We start from the raw sequence: 17,723 nt of genomic DNA, 5'->3' as shown, positions 1-17,723 counted from the left end.
CTGATCTGTGATTTGCTTGTTGTTTTTCTCTCGAGACAGACATCTCAAAAGATTAGATTCTTATACAGGTCAGGGAGCATTTGTGCCTCTTTGAACTCAAGATATTAGCTCCATTTTGAACAGGCGCTGTAGCTCAGTCCTTGTAGTTATATTATTTTTCAAAGGGTCAGGTGAGTAGGAGTTTCAGAGAAACGGCGTTTGTGTGAGGGAGTCAATACGCTTGTGTCGACATGAACTTCTTGGACCGTCCTTGCTCTGCCAGAATCAAATAAAACATTACTGAAAACAAGTTTCACCGAAACATAAGCGCGATATCTGAAAAAAACGAGACCAAAAACTTTTGTTACTGTTAGTGTAACGTGTAAAGGTTTGATGCTTATAACAGTTAATGACAAAAATTAAATAAAACTGGGTTTTACCAAACCTGTAGTTAAAATAGATGCAGTCACTTTACGACAACACATTTTTTCGCCATTGTAACTTGTACGCCAAATGTGTTTGATGGAGTCTGTTCATTCGTTTAAAACAATGAAACTATTTTCACACAGTTGCATCCCTGAAACAACACAATTAGCACTAATGGTAATTTGCTTCCAACAATACCAGCAGCTTTTGGCATGAAACAAGAATACAAAATCAAAGGAGCTAGGCCCTTCGGAATTTGCATTTGCTTTAGGAAAACAAAGCACACCGTAGTTTTTGTTGCCTGTCATTATGCCTTTGTTATTTGCAGATTGCAATTGCTTTTGAACTCAGCATTTAAACAGACTCCCTATCAGCCTAATGCTTTGAAATAAAATGGCATTGAAGGCTTGATTTTTATCGAAAGGAGTGGCAGTTGGCAATCTATTGATGTTGGGATTTGAAGATGACAATAACATTTTGGGGCTTTGAATATATGCTATTTGCATCTCAGCCACCCATTTTGTTGGGTCTATAAAAATAGATAATGACTTAATTCCAGATCTACCTCTTTGAGTATTTGCACATGCATTTACTCTCAAATTTTAACTGAATGATTCTGATCCCATTTTTTTTCTTTTTCTTCCTGCTCTCTTTGAGTAAGTGACTCACGCTGTAAAGTGTAAAGGTTGCCACAGTAACAGTAGCATTCATGGCTTTAAATTATCTAATGAGCGAGAGGTGATGGGATCATGAGCACCGTGAAGAGAGCGAACAGCTCCTAATTTTCCACTCAGAGTTCATTCATCTGCCCATATTGTTGAGATGGCATGAATATAATCAGGTTAGACAAAGGAAGGTACTTTGTCCAGTCTTTCTAGCGCTGGCATCCTCCTTTGCTCCTTTAGCTCAGCCCAATCCGTTAGAGACGAATGTATGCAGAATTTCTTAGGAAAACAGGCCCTAAATTTGAAACCCGATCTGGAAACAAACCAGGTGGCTTTTTTTCTGTGAGGCTGCCATGCCGATTCCTCTTCCACCACGCTGCTACATTGGAGGGTGTTTCCGCTGCACGTAATCAACATTCAAATACGGGATGCATGAAATCACACCCTCATTTTGTCTAGAATGATTACCTTTGTCTTCTGGAGTGTGGCTTCTCGGCATACGGGATTTGAAAAGAAAACTGATGGATGGTGAAATAAAGGAGAGGAGATTCCAACTCAGGTTGGCGAAGACGAGTGAATAAGCAATGAGAATGGATTCTGAATGAGTGATAGCGAAATAAAAATAGGCAGAATAATAGAAACGGCGCTGGATGGAAAAATTGAGGGTGAATGGGCGGAAAGTAAAAGACAGTGACGGAGGGTTATAATGCCAGGCTGCAAGGCAAAAGAAGATGTAGGGTGAGACAAATGAGACGGAGAAGGATAATGACACAGTGCTATGAGCATATGTGCCGAGGCAGAGAGAGCGAGATGCTGCTTGGAGGCAAACAAACGCAGACTCGGGTTGCCGGCCCTCCCTCCTCCGCAAAAGTGTGTGTGCGGGCGCGTGCCCGCGTGTAAATGAGATCGACTCCCTTCTAACACGTACACAAACACCCGCCCCCATCTGTTTTCAACAAACACGCTGTCATACGCAAACACGCACACGCACGCAATAGCCAGGCGGGATGAAAGCAATCAATATTTTAAGCAGACATCTGAAGAGTCCGGTTTTCCCCGATGAGCATCAGGCCTAATTGGTCCGAACAAACAGCCAAAGGACAACAACGTCGACACGGCTAGCGCCAAATGCGGCAATTAATAGAACGTGAACAGGAGTCGCAAATTTAATCCATGCGTAAATATCGACGAGGCTTTTGAACACGTCTGCCAATTATTGCTGTCTGCTGGTTTCAGAGGCCAGGTCTGCGCCGCCATTTGCATATCTAAATGAGGGATCGTCGCATCTGAGCGTGTGCGGGACCGCTTCGGAATATCTGATGTTCATTCTGTCATTTTGTTGCTTGTTTGTGGTTCATTTGAAGTCAACTTGTTAATAAATAACTCCTGCTTTCATAACAAGCTACGGGTTAAACACAAAACCGGCCTGACATTTCCGAAGCCTGGAATGCAACTCTCGAGAGATCTTGTTATTCATACCAAATGTGTCAAAAGTGTATGTTTTTCTCCCTTGCATGTGTATCTGTATTTATCTGGTGTGGCAGATAAAGAGATGGAAGGCCAGTTTGTGGAAGAGGAAAAAAAAGCAACGGTCCATTTAATAGATTTATTCCACCAGTGCTGTTACCGCGGGCGTACCCAACAGCACAGTCGTTCCTTATAGCCTCTAAACCCAGATCAATTCTGTCAGATGTTGGAGAGCACCAAACAAGTGTCAAATTAGGAAACAGAAGAGGACATTACAAGGAAGTGTTGCAGATAATGTCCAGTGTTGGCTATTTTTAACTTTAATTCAAGCTTTTTTAGAGTGTAGAACTTTATTAGGATGGCACAACTTGGACAAAACTTGTCACAAGTGTTCCAAATGCGTAGGACTGCAAGACTCACCACTTAATTTCCTGGTTGGAGATTTTTTTCTTGTTGTTAAGCTTGAGCATGATGTTTTTGTAATTCAATGCTATCAGTAACTCTTAGCAAGTCATTTTGTCGTAATTAATATATTGATTCTTACCTTAGAAAAACAAGTTCAAAGCATAATGCATTGATCACCATACTTGACTGTAGCTATCCTCCATTGTTCAAGTGGCAGTATGTCTTTTTTCCTCCCTAAAAGAGATAGGAAAATATATGTACCATAATCTGGTGGCTTCAAAATGGATGTATGGTTTTTATTATTATGGTAACAGATACTTGCATAGTATTCCTTAGGGTGGTAAAAGCCATAGACAATTTTAAGCATTTGTTGGTGGATGTAAATCTCTTGTGTCTAAACTCAAGCCTGACCTTTCTCTATTTTTTAAAATTCATTTTGTATTAAAGGTTAATCACAGAAGCTCTGCTCTAAGCCTTTCATCGTTATCCCGACATCGTGCAAATATTGGCCATATATAAACCTTGTCATTACAGCTTTGATATTTGCTATGATGTCCACCTGGGTTTACAGTCAATGCAGGTGATGCAATCGAGAAAAGAGGCTGGGATATAAAAGCACTCATCCTTTTTAACCTTTCCCATCATGGGCAAATACTGATCTCTTAGGAAAATACCATTCACTTCAGTGTTGGAGTGTTAAAGCTGGAGAGAAATTAATATAGACGCATTATTTACTTGTTACCCCTGCAGTGCTGAGAAGCATTTCAAGACATAACTGCTTTTTCCCTCTGTCAGCTTTAATCCTCCACCTGCCCCGCTTTTACTCGGTCTGTCAGCCTTACCTCCCACCACCCTGCCCTCTTCCCACTCTCGTCTCTTGCAGAGATTTGTTTGAAGAACTCCTCGGAAATACTAAAGTGCATACTTAAGAGGGAAATGCTGCACGTGAGCATTATGCAGCTTGTTAGTCCTGCTCCTCGAGTTGTTCCTGGACCACCCAGTGACACCCTGGACCCTACTCATTATTGTTTCTTTTTATACAGACCAAACAAATAAACAAACAGAGAGAGAGAGAAAAGTGCTTTGGAAATCTATAGCTGTGAAATATTAGACATTTTATTTGATCTGGAATTACTGTATGTATTCCAGTTAGAAAGTGGGACTGAATCGTTTGCGCCAGTGGTTGGGAGTGACTAATTTACGCTTATTCTGCAGCTTGTATGTCTTATTAGGTGGAGCCATTTCTGCTACCGGTACTGAATAGGCAGCATAAATGCAACTTATTGTCCTGTCTCCATTCTCGATCTCAAGCTTACAACTGCCACCCATTCCCATTATGTATCATCCAAAAGCCATTTATAGATCAGCATTAGGAGTAAATGTGTTTACTGTTGGATTAGCTACCCTGTCACATTTACTTCCTGTGATTTAGCAGCTCACTGTGTTGCCAGGCAGATGTGGAGGTGGGTAGCGAGATGATTTAAACGTGACCGTGCCGCATACAGACAATTCAAACAATTCCGCAGCCACACGGAATGATTGTCATTTAGTTAGTTGTCGTGTCTGTGGCCGTCGTACAGCTTTTCAAAAGGCCTGCCGTAATTTACAAATCATTTTAGATTGCACACGAGAGGAATGAGAAAGTGAGCGCCGCTCAAAGCACAAACTTTGTCCCCTGAGGAAAACAGCAGGGAATAGTAGGCAGACCATGTACGATTGAGTGGTAACCGTGGTGACCCGGTGGTAAGTGGCAATTAGAGAGCTGCGAGCATTATTGTTCGAGGCTTTGATTAGAGTTCTCTCACATGAACGGTTGATCTTGTGTTATTCCTATACTAATGTTTAAATCCTGTAAGTACAGTACTTGCACTTTGACTTCCTGAAATCACGCGATAACAACAAAATGACAATTTTCAGTACGGTTCAAAAGTGGACTTGTACCTTATTTACACGTACATTTTTCACGGGAACGTAAACCGCACGTATGTGTGTACTTGCATGTATTTATACCACAAGTGTATTTGTTATACAAGTATAACATCGGTACGTTACGAGCCATGTCTAATTTTGAGTATTGCTCCTTTAATTGTAAGCGGAGTCAGACCTCAAACTATTCTGGAATATCACTTGTAAAATCATTTAGGGATGGGCTTCATTCCCGGGTCTTAATTGCTAACATTAGTTTGCTCAGATGTTTTTTTGAAACTGATAAAAAAAAGAAAAAAAAAAAAAGAACAACTAACTAGACAGATGCATAGTAATGAAACAGGTTTCTTAACTCTTAGAATGGGGAATTTATACTAGAATCTCTTGTGCGCTGAAAGAATTTTGTCTGCCACCTTATACTGCAGAGAGAATAGTAAAAAAGGAAGATAACACCTCCACTTTGAAATCCATCTTTCCGAAGATGGATTCCCTACCAAGAGCCTCTGGCTCTGCCCTCCTTTTAGTATGTGTCGTCAGGGTTTTTAATTCCCTATCACACCTCGGTTTGCTATCAAAACGCTTAGAGCATATTATATCATATGTATATATCCACATGTCCCCATTTGAAGTCACAATTCATAACCCAAATGATTTTTATAAAATGAAAAATGAAACAGTTACTACAAATCAAAATATATCTACAATCTTCACTGGTTCTCAATATAATGCTGTTGTGATGTGAAATGCTTCTTGTAAGCCAACCCCTACAAATACGTACCTTAAATTCTCACCACAGCCCTTTTTTTTACCTTCATGATTTCTTCAGCCCCTTGCTTTCCAAGGCTGCCCTCTTACGTGGCCTTACGCTTTTCGATTTAGGCAGTGCAAATAGAGGAACGCGTTGAAAAAGCAGCCAGGCTCCAGAATGTATCGCGGTCTTTGAAGTGGCTGACAAAGCAGCATCAAAGACGTTAATGCAAAAGCTTTACACTACTTGCACCATGAGGAACCTGTTCCCAACCATCACTTGCCCTGTCTTTCCCACAAAGACCAGTCTAAAGGGAAGGTTACCCATGATCCTTCTACATTCTGCTGCAAGCTCATGCAACCTCATCGATTATTCAGCTTCTAAGTTGCACTGAAATGTTATAAAGCGGAGACGCAACAGCACAAAAGCCAACTGGCATGATTTCAGTGACAAAAATATACAGTATTATAACAAAGGTCTATGGTTTGAAGTTTCATTCGACTATTCATGTATAACTAAATACGTTACCACGGCTACAAATTGCATAGATTGTGGGTTAACTCATGAAGGGCTTGGGATTGGCTTCAGAAGATCTAGTGTACCCTACAGTAATATTTTATAGGACTTTTAATTGGGAAAAAAGTGCCGTATCTTAGCTGTTCCTAAGACTGCACCCTTCTGGACTGAGGCTTGAGATGTTGTTCCAAAGTTGTGCTGGAGCCCTTCTTTCAGCACTTGGTAACGCTCCACCTCTCTTCTGCCATTTGTGCATCACCAAAACATCCAGACTGGAAGATGAAATCCCACAGAATCTTTGCCTTGTTGTTCTCAGCCTATCTACTATGTGGCCCGTTGGGATCTGGACACTTGTATTCCATACTGGTCCCAGGTGATCCTGTGTATTCTCCTATCTTACTTGGTTGTGCCTCCTTATGTACGCTGATCCAGCCAGCATCTTACACCCTGCTATCGATGTATGTGATTCTACTCCAAATCAATTTATCGAAATGAGATGCTTAGAGATCCTGATTTGTCTCAATATTTTTTCCCATGTCAGTGTAATTGAAAGAACCACAGAAATGTACAATGTTAAGATCATTGTACAATTCCCACAGTGCAAGCAATGTGGTGACTTCCCAATGTTTAACTCCATCCTCAATTTTTTTTAAATGATCAAATGTTATGCTAGTGCATTGCCTTAAAGCAAGTGTTTTCTTCCAATCTATTTGAAAAACACATGGGTCCGCACTGGTGTCAGCAATATTTGCATCATAGTTGCCTGCATAGCTTTCGCAAAACTTGTTTTGCAGATGCAGATGCAGTTTTCATTTCACTTTATGTGAAAGATCAATTCAAGAGCAATGTCTGGTTTGCCATTCTTATTTCATGTTTAAACATGGAAACACCGTGTTGGTAATCATTTCAATCTTGTGTTATGATTCACGGGGTTGTAAACAATCATAGCTATAAGGTTTTGATAAGGTTTCTCCAAATAGGTCAATGTTAGGTTAAAATCTATAGATTAAAATTTATAGTCCAGCCTAGTTCCATACTCTATTTTGATGTTGTATCTTTCCTGTCCCCCGCAAATTTAATGATATTCAGTAGGAATGCTTGCCAGAATATGGTAATATTTCCTTGTTGTCAAAACACTCGCACTGGCACAGTTCACCCGCATGCTTAGACAATGAGACTCACAAAGGTGGCACCCTTTCTCCCCCACAATTCTGACAGCAATGCCTCGTCCCTGCATTTTTTTTACTTCCATGTTCATGATTTAAATAAAGTTGTGGAGAAAACAAATCCATAAAGTTTGCAGAGTGGAAGGCATCAACAGGAGTCTAGAGAAAGTGGGAAATTCTAGTAAACATCCCTCTGGGGCAAAACAAGTTGTTTGGTTTTCTTGTATGCCTTTCAGCACCAAAGACACTGTGTCATTACTCCGTGACCAACTTTCATCACTGAGTGGAGAGACATTTCATCAGGCAGTCAGGAGAGAAATAATGCTGTGCACTTAACCGAATGAAAAGCACGAGCTTAAAGGAGTCTGACTTTATTCAAATGTTGCTGAGGGACTATTTTATGCTGTTATTTCTTTTTTTATTGTACCTGTCATATTTTCTATTTTGAAAGTTCCCTTTCACCTTGTGTGGTGTATTTTCAGCTTGTCTGTTTGTGTTAGACTTTTCATATCAACAGTCATGGTAAATAACAATTAACCCTATAATTATTCATTATAAAACATCAAAAATTGGTGTTCGTCATTGGAATTCACAGTCAAAGTATAGCTTTGGCAATATTGTTCAGAGCTGGTTTTGAAGTGTATTCTGGGAAAAGCCTTGACTGAAATTGAGCAGGATTCTGCCCAATCTGGCATCACTGCTCGACAAGACATTTATTCACTTTAAAATAACTCGGGTACAACCTTGAACGTTTGTACTTTCCCCTTAAAAATGGTGGAAAAAGTCCAAATTGTACCCTGAAATGTAAGCGATCAATGGCTCAGGGTTGACCTTAGTAGTACGCTTGTAGTAATCACAAGGTCAATGGGTTTTAGTACACATACACAAATCTGCATTATTCATAATTTGGTGCTAATTTATTCACAGTTGTCTAGCAAACCTCTGACTTGGCTTTTGTGGCAAATGTGCGAGGCATGCTGGTACTCACTCTCTGGCCAAAATGGTAACATTTCCCAATGAAAAGGGAGTCACATTGAACACGGTCAAAACAAAGGTTCAACAGCTGTCTCTTCTCATATAGAGCAGGTACGCGGCCAAATACTGGACAGATACCAAGAATAGTTGGACCAGGCCCCAATGTATCTTGTTAGCCTACTCAGGGCTTGGTATTCTCTCTCTCTCTGTGGTTCACATTTGGGAAAACAAAAATAGTTGTAGCTTTTCATGGAAGCACTGACACTGGGACACAGCATTATAAGCCGGTTTACTTTAATTATTATCTCTCACGTGTTGTATTGTAGTTATTCGTACCAATAACTTCCACTGCAAGGTTAATTTGGAATTTTGGATGGTAGAATGGGTACTACACATATTTCCATGTAGCATTCAGTTGTTACACCTTTGCCCTCACACAAGGATTGCATATTGATTGTTAACCTTTGCCCTAGTTGAGCTTTGTTGTGCATCTTATTTGAAATATTAATCAATAATACGAAATCGATAACTCCACCGGAGGTCTTGTGTGCATGAATATCAACGAATATATTTGCATCCTGGGGTTTGGTAATGCACACTACAAAGAACATAGTTTCATGCTCCAATAGAAAATAGGCCCGTCCACAAGTGTCCCTTCATTCAATCACAATTCATAACTTCATGATAGCCTATTCTATATTTAAAAAAGAAAATTAAAAAAATTCTGCACGCTTTTTTTTCTGGGTTTTTATGTGGTCATCCAAATTTACATTCTTGTACCACTTTTCCTTACTAGGATCATGTGGGGGCTGGAGGGTATTTAACATTTTCATGCACAAATTGAGAGGTCACATTTAAAGGTGTTTGAAAGCATTGTATTACAGACCCCTTATAAATGTGAAGAAACGGGAACTTAGCAATTACAAGTTCTCAATCACAGTTGATGTTTTTGTCAAGTCATGGCAACATTCGCTAAGTTTGAAGTATGTACTTATACTCTGTAACTTACTATCACAGTTGAATGAAACTTTATTGTTGAGTGGTCTTGAACAGTCGCAAGAAATTGTTAGCTTGGATGTTGGGAAGCATTTGTGATTATGCTTTGAAGTGAATCACAAAATTATTCTGCAATTTTGGCAGTGATTACCTCTTTGCAGGTGTTTTGCTTTGCACAGCGACAGGATTTGATGGAACAGGCACAAAACATGTTGGCTGGCTGGTGCTGAGGGGCCATTAGTGCATGCACACAAACAACGCTGTATGAAAAGCTGCTTGCTCAAACTAAACTGTTTACTGAAACGAAGACTACCTGTTTACATGAATGTTGCAATGAAATAGCAGGTAACCAATGAAGCACGTTGCAAAAACCCTAAAAATGAATTCATTTATCCCAGAATTGACTTTTTCATACTGTACTGAAATAGATTGATTCAGTTAAATCTTAATCCTTAAATCTTCCCAAATGCACAAAGAACTTCAATATAGTCATAGCAAGGAGGTGCGTGTCGCTCCATCACAGGGGGTTCCTGTAATGAAAGAAGCTTCAGTGTTATCTTCATCTTCTTAAAGGCTCTCTTGACATGAGGTGAGAGGACAGCTGATGTCTCTATAATGAAGGGCTGAGCTACAGCTAGGATTTCATTCTGGTGGTTACTGACACGCAACTGAGGTGAGATTCATCCATCAGCTTATCAGTCCACCCACCCATCAATCTTCTTGACATTGTCAGCCGTCCATCAGCTTCACAACTCTGGAAGGGAAACCTTGTAGCTCTCAACGTGGTCATGTAATAAACATCGCCTCACACTGCGGTGACATGAACACATGTGATACTCGCAACATCACTGCAACATAATGAGCGTCACACCGGCCAGATGACAAAACCAGCCGGCACTCACGCTTGCTTATTGCGGAGTTAACTTTTCATGTTGGCTGGATAGTTATGGCTGACTGCCAAATAAAACATAGGCCGCAATTGATTGCATGAAAAGGAATTGCTCAGTAACGCAAAAGTGGTACTTGCGCCGAGACTTTGAGGGGTAAGCTCGTTGCATGCGCCGATGCATCGGTACGTTACGAGCCATGTCTAATTTTGAGTTACAGCCAACACTTTGTTGCCATGGAGCATTATAATATACAGCCAGTGTTGATGTCCATCCAGTTTAACGTGATTGTACCTGGGGTTACCAGAAGGGAAAATACACTTTAGTAATTAAAGACAATAACTCCCCTACTGTAGGGTTAGCTAGCAAATGCATAAAAGCCACATTTTGTCCATTTTAACTCGCAGTCAAAAGCATGTTGATGGCTTTCTGTGTGTATGCAGGGATGCGCTGAATTGTGTGTTCAATGACTGCGAGAACCATTCCTTATTTTTACTCTACTCCTTCAATCAAGGAGTTTTCGAATGTCTGCCAGCTATCAAGTGTTTTTCCCCCAAGAAGGTACACAAAATGTTGACTGGCATATCTAAAACTAAAGAACATAATTCATGAAATGAATTATGGAATTCAGTGCACACCTGACTGCTGCCACATGGATCTGTGGATGGTGCAGAGTACACGAATTGGAGAGTCAGAATCAGATCAAACGATGATGTCTTCCCCATTCTCATTTTTCCCCCCACTTGCGCAGTTTGTACCTTGTAAGTACAAGAATGTTGTTTTTATACTTTCCAGTCACGTTCTACGTTGATTTTCTTTACCAATTCCTGGGAACTTTGGTCAGGAACAACTTGCACTTTTCAAAGTCAAGTGAAAAGGGTCTTCTCTGCCTTAGAGAGGATTTGGTAAATACTGTAGAAGCCATATGATTTCCCTTTATTTTTAGATGACTCCTTATGACCATTTTGCTAGTAACAAGTTGATACGCTTGGTCGGTTTTATAAAGGTCAGGGTCTGTGGTTCGAATAAACACTTGACTGTGTTTGTTATGACCACAATAATGCTTTCATGGTATAAGATTGTTGAAATGTAAAATCAAGGGGGAGTTCTTGCATCGCCTCTGATCTTTTGCTGCAATCCCATCACATTATTAACAGCACCACTTGAGAAAGTGTATGTGTGTGTGTGTCCAACAGAGAATAGATTGCATTTTTTTCTCCTACAGAAGAACAAAATGTGGTCTCTTTCTTTTTTGTTCACACTCCCAAAAAAACCCTGCTTTCGCCAACCGCTTTCTTGCACAGAGGTGGGAGAAAAACATTTCTTTCCACTCCTTTCTGACAGAAGCACAACCCCACAGAGCCTTTTCGCTTGTGTGCTGAGGGTTCCACACTAGCACCTTCACGCATTCATGCTCTGCTGCCACTGTTCACCTACAACATGTCCTGTGCAAACTAAAGAATTAATCATACTCGAGTGAGTGCATTGCAATACATGGTAAGAATATGTAAATTCTCTTGTACATATGACTAGTAATAGGTACTTGACTGCAGGTCCATTTATGAGACAATCAATCCCAATTATTATAGACACATAGAGATACACACGGAATCATCTGTTCATGGTTTATGCTCATTTCTAGAAATTTAGATTTATGTTGGATATTTTAGTACCACCAGAAGCCTTGAGGTACGCCCATCAGTTAAAGGCCAGGGAAATTAACTTGGTCTAAAAAAACATAAAACACGAGTAACCCCTAAAGTTCACTGGTAAACTATTGAGAAAATAAACAGTTCATTTACTATAAATCAATGTTTATGAAGAAAACATTATTTTGTTTCCATGCCTCGGATCAGCATAATACTGTTGGCACGGTTTGACTCATAGCGGGAGGTCAGTCTTCATTTCTTCAAGCTGATATTATTATGTTTTTCATGCTTAGAATACATATTAGCTCAAATTGGATTTCTTCCATTTATATTTTGATTGCGACAAAGTAGTGTGCTTATTTCGCATCCACGTCTCAAAGACACTTAATCAAGGTCAAATCCTTCTAACATTTAAAGATTAAGTGATTAGTAATTGAACATTTTGCTCTTTTCTGCAAGTCAGTTTATGTTTTCTCTACCTGTAATCAGATTGTGTCCATATTTGACATTGAAACAAATATGTAACCCAAAGAAAATCTTGTTTTGTTTTATTGTACGTGAACATCCAATCTGAAAATGAATGGCCTTACAAATGAATACAAATGAATCTGACATACTTGCTATTAATTTTTTACGCAAATGATGTGACCTTCCCTTGTTTTGAGGAACTCTCTTGGCACCTCCAATAAATTTCCAGGGACTGTAAAAGTTAAGCTTTTGGGAACATACAGTATGGCCACTCAAGGCACAGTGCAGAACATTGCTTGTATCAGGTTATCTTCCTCTTGAACATTGTGCTCACATCCCGTAGAGCCCCTGCATGTTTGTCGAAGAGCCTGAGGCCAAGGGACTCCGACAGGGACACAGACGACTGCTGTCTCCCGTTGTGTTTTCACGCTTCTTCAAATTTCTTCTTTCAATGGCACCATACAATCCCTTGCTTTTTCACCCCAGTGGAAAAAGAATATGCTCTTTCTGTGGTTCTTGGAACACAATGTAGCTCAGTGGGAGACAAATAAGAGGACATTTTTAAGAGGGCACTTACTGTAGCTACCGTGAAGATCTCCAAACTGAATTTGATTATGGAAGCTTACTGACTGAAAAGCTATTACTCGGTTCTGTGATTGCAGACAGGTGGGCACAAAGGTTAATGATCGTAACTTTTGCCATCTAATGGAGAAGAAACTGGCATAGATAGAAGAATAAGTACCATTGTAGTATATGACGACGGCACACAAAAGACAGCATTTTATTTCAATCTCTTTAAAAGGTTTACCCCACAATCGACAGTATCAATCAAAAGGTGGTGATGTTGGTTCCCAATGAATGAGTTCATCACTAAGTTAAAAAAAATCCCACACTATTGAAGCACAAAAAGGAAGTTTATACTCAACGGAACACCTGACCAAAGCACATCTGCTGCTGTGAAGGTGAGCCGATTAGAGTACCACATCAAGTTAAGAGTAAGAGTAGAAGTAACATAAGCAAGAAGGTGGATGAGCGACAGAAGATCTCCGTAATGTGAAAAAGAGGTTAAGTGCACGCTCTTGCACCTGCAGTTAAAGCCTTCACCCTGCCATATTATCCATGGCCTTCCCTCTCCTCCCAACACGCACACATCCTCACGGATGCCAATCCGATTTGCCAACTTTGGGAAGCTGTGTGTGACAGCCAATTACTGGGGCGATGACTCTCAGTGGAGTCACCTTCTCACCTCAATAGCCCAAACATCTGTCTGTCAGAGTGTCCAGGGAGGCAGGTGGATTCCAACCACCCAAAGAGGCCAGCAGGAGTACCAGAGTGGTCCAAACGTCTCCCTTGGTGGACTCACCACATTTATTGCATGGCTGTCATGTCATTTCATGTCAAAGCTGTCCTCAGATTCTCCTCATGTTACGATCAATTGAATGGTTTGCCCCTTTTTTACTGCGTTGTTTTATCCTCATTTTATTTAAACATCTGCATACAGGAGTGTTTCCTATTCCACAGCATCTACTATCATCATTGAGCCAGTTAGACCAAACACCCATGCACAAAGGCGATTAAGCTGAAACGGAGTAGCCATTTACTTAAAAAAAAAAATCCTAAAAACCTGGTTGTGTACTTTGTGACTCCCCCTTTGAAGTAGCTTGTAAAAATTGCCGTGACTGATTCCCCCCAAAAACAATTGTGACATATATGAAGCACAAAACCTGTTGAACTTTGCCTTTAATATTTGGCCCACAATTCCTGTGTCATGTTTTTGTTTGAAACTAACCTGATTGCCATTGATGTAGTTTTCTATTTATTTCAGTTCGGAGTGATGTTACTTTCCCATTGTTGACATTCCTTTTTTCGAGTTTAAAATGAAACAATAGTGTTACTTCTGACTTCAATAGCACCCGAGAAACCTGTCGTGCAATGCGTGCAAAAGTGAAACATTCTCATCGTGGAGAACTCGCCCGGAGGCGAATAGTTCTAATCTAATCAAACTCTAAAGCAAGACGCTTTTATCAATCCGATAATGCCTGTCTCTATTCATGCGTCCCTTCATTCCCTTTGTTTTTGTCCCCTGGCCCAGATAGATTGTGATGTTGTGTGGCTACTTTGGGGGGAGTGAAAGAGTCACAATTGCCTCTGCTGTCCAAGGACACACACATCCGCTGCCTGAGGAGACAGTGAAGGTCCTAAGGTGGCCCGAGGCGACTTAATAACTCACCCGAGGCGTCAACCTGACAACAAACTGCTCCACTTGCTGAAGTGTATACGCACAAAAACACACATGGAGTTGCAAGCTGTCACAGTGTCTGACCATCAGTGTTTTTTCCCTTTCTACCCGTGTCACTTGCAACAGGACATCCTAGCACCAAAGGAAGGAACTAGAGGTCTTGTCACAACAGCTCCACCTGCCAAAATAACCTAATACTCTTAGATTTGTTCCGATGTTGTTTATTTAAATGATGTCTTGTCGGCGTTCAATTATTTGGTAGTAAGTCAGCTGTGCAGGTTTGACTAATTTAACTGTGGAAAAATAACATAAGCTCCAAGAATTAGAAAATCAGACCGCAGTCTCATTAGCATATTTTAATCAGGGTATTTTTAGCTGTTTGTAAATGTCACTACGGCTGTCAGCTGAAGAGCTCAGCAGGTTAGCTATTGCGGTGCAATTTACTTGGCACAGAGTTTGTTTATTTATCCCTTTGAAATGTGATCAATTACTGGAATTTACGTGAGGCCCTATCTCTGCACAAGTAAATCATTTGTTGCAAAACTCATACTCGGGCGCTCGTGTTAAATTCAGAGCTGAAAACTTCAAAACGTGCTGGCCAATTATCAATGGGCATGATGCTAGAAATAAAGACTTGTAGATATATTGGGTGGGATGTTTTTATTTTTTTATTACCATTTATATTTTTTGTCCGGAAAGCTTTTGATGCTGGCTTCGTTTCATTTTATTGTATGAACACTAACAAGCATAGGGGGGCAATAACCGACACCTGGACCACCACTGATTTAGAGGAAGGAAGTCAATACACACTTGCACTAAAATGATTGTGCAGAAATATTTCAAATAAATCTTGATATGTTCTTACCTAAGGCAAATTATATTGTACCAGGAATTGCTTGTTTCTTTAAACAAAATAGTCACCATTTGGGCATGAAAGTCATGAAAAAAAAGTCAAATCTGTTGCTTTTGTCAATATTGCAGACATGGAACACTCGTGTTTCGTTGCACAAATACTTTGCTTGGATAGATTTATTTTAACTTTCGGAATATTTGAGGGTGAAAACCTCTAACCCGGCGTGCTGTAAGCCCCAGGCCCTGCTTTGCGTACGTCTGCTTTACGATATACGTACACGAATGTATAAGCCTGCACTGAGTATTACAGTGAGCTTCTGGGAGGGGAGCGTAAGAAAGTAGAAATGTGTTTGAAAAGTGTGAAAGACTCAGCCTTGGCTACTTTGAGAGAGAGAGAGAGAGACAGAAAGTATGTGCTTCCTTTCATTTTATACACAAAGACAGGAGAAGACAAAAGTTGGGCAAAGTTTGCTGAAAGCCTCAGGCAAATTAAATTCTAGTGTTTCATTACATAAGCTCCATCCAGTGAACTTTTCACATGAGCACATATTTGAAATTGCATACAATCCTTTGTATATGTGGAAAAAAACAAGTAAAATCCCATTTTTCTCTCTGCTGGTTTAGGTTTTCAAACCAGATGATGTCATCTCCCTGAGCAAAAAGGAGCACCTGACTGTTGGTGGCAAACGAATCAGGTAAGGAAAACCCATTTTAGCCATTAATGCTCTAATTTTTACTGGCACACCTTAAATAGATTTAGTGAACTCAATTAGCATCGACCACAGCAAAACGGTGGACGCGGTGTTACTGACGTGTTTGCTTTTCCCCAAATGTATTTTCTTTCCATTCAGTAACCTGCTATAGACAGACACAACAGGCTATTTGAAAACTTTTATGATTCCATATTTCCACCCTGAAAAATGTACGGCTCGCGAATCAACACTTCAGAAAGTGCATTTACATTTTCTAAATTTTTCCCAACTTTTTTCTTATCCTGATTAAACACTGAACGTTTGGAGCCAATTACAGTTGCTGTGAAGTACTTACACAAGTATTTTCTTCTTTACTGCCTGACCGCAGTCCTAGATTATATCAGATTTAATGAATGCTCCGTGAAGTCAAGCTGACAGGAGCCCAGCCCTCCTTTACACTCTAATTGTTCCAGTGAGACTGAAACTCACAGTGATACTCCTCATGAAGGGCACGTGTTGCGTTGGGATGTCGAGACAAAACCGCATGTTGGCCATTTCCTAGCCTCATTTTTACAAGGAGTGTAACGGTACACTAGAATACACTTTTTGGTTTGGTGGATTCGTTTAATGGCTTGTTACGTTACAAACACGGAATCTTTGTCAGGGCGCGTTGCACAGAAAATGGTGGAGGGTGACAATGAGTAAAAAAACCAACATATATATTTCCGAGTATGTATGTGTGTGGTCATCACTGAGTTCTGAGCACGGAGCTGAATCGGGTGCAGTCGATTGGTCGCCGGTCTTTTGGTCGCCGGTCTTTTGGTCGCGGTCTTTTGGTTGCGGTCCTTTGGTCGCCCCGACCGCGACAACGGGCGACCAAAAGACCGGCGACCAAAAGACCGGCGACCTAAAGACCGGCGACAAAACAAGGTAAAACAACACGGTCTACACATAAATAAAAGCCAACAATGGCCATGAGCAGTTTCACTGAGCCGACGTGTGAGTGTATAAGAGTTTGTATGTACATGAGTTGTCCCTTTAAGAAACTACGTCAGTCAGGGTCTTAACAAGTTCTCCAACAAAAAAACAAAAGTCCGGGAAATTTTGAGCTTTTCTTTAGCCTAATAATTAATAGGGCATTAAGTATGACTAAATAATAATTCGCAGTTTCTATTTAGGGAATTTGAGCAATGATTTAAATGGTAATTATCAATAACCTTCCGGGCGACCAAAAGACCGGTGACCAAAAGACCGGCGACCAATCGACCGTGTACCGGGCTGAATACAGCTTAGACTGGTCGCCAGTCAATCGCAGGCTACATACAGACAGCAATTGACATTGTCTGAGTGGGAAGGGACTCCATGCTTCCTGCTTGGGAGTCAGGCGAGGAAAGCATTACACCTTGAATGAGAGACGACCACTTACAGCCTCCTGAAAGAATGAACAAATAGAGGATTGCAGACATTCAGGGCTCGAGACCTAGAGCCACTTCACTTTCTGTGTATTTCCGATCAACAATCTCCAAACAGAAAGCGTTGCTCAACTGAGGCGTGTTTCTCCCTGGCTGCACATTTTCTCATAATTGGGCTCATAAATCCCCACTTGTCACCCAAGGGTCCGCCATGCTGCTGGTATTATGGGCCGTGCGCTCCCCCCTGTCAGTCCC

The 17,723-nt window shown here is 40.6% G+C and overlaps 1 long non-coding RNA gene across 1 annotated transcript in view; it reads left to right on the top strand.

The window, feature by feature from the left end:
- LOC144067784 (uncharacterized) overlaps window positions 1-17,723 on the top strand; it is a 121,811-nt gene that overhangs the window by 60,706 nt on the left and 43,382 nt on the right. The window contains exon 3 of the long non-coding RNA XR_013298033.1: window positions 15,989-16,059. This is a non-coding gene — a long non-coding RNA (uncharacterized LOC144067784). The remainder of the gene's footprint in view (window positions 1-15,988; window positions 16,060-17,723) is intronic.

This window comes from Stigmatopora argus, chromosome 22, assembly GCF_051989625.1.
Source record: "Stigmatopora argus isolate UIUO_Sarg chromosome 22, RoL_Sarg_1.0, whole genome shotgun sequence".
In the NCBI taxonomy this organism is placed as follows: domain Eukaryota; kingdom Metazoa; phylum Chordata; class Actinopteri; order Syngnathiformes; family Syngnathidae; genus Stigmatopora; species Stigmatopora argus.
Note: the sequence above shows the minus strand (reverse complement) of the source record. Positions and strands in the feature narration are given on the sequence as shown.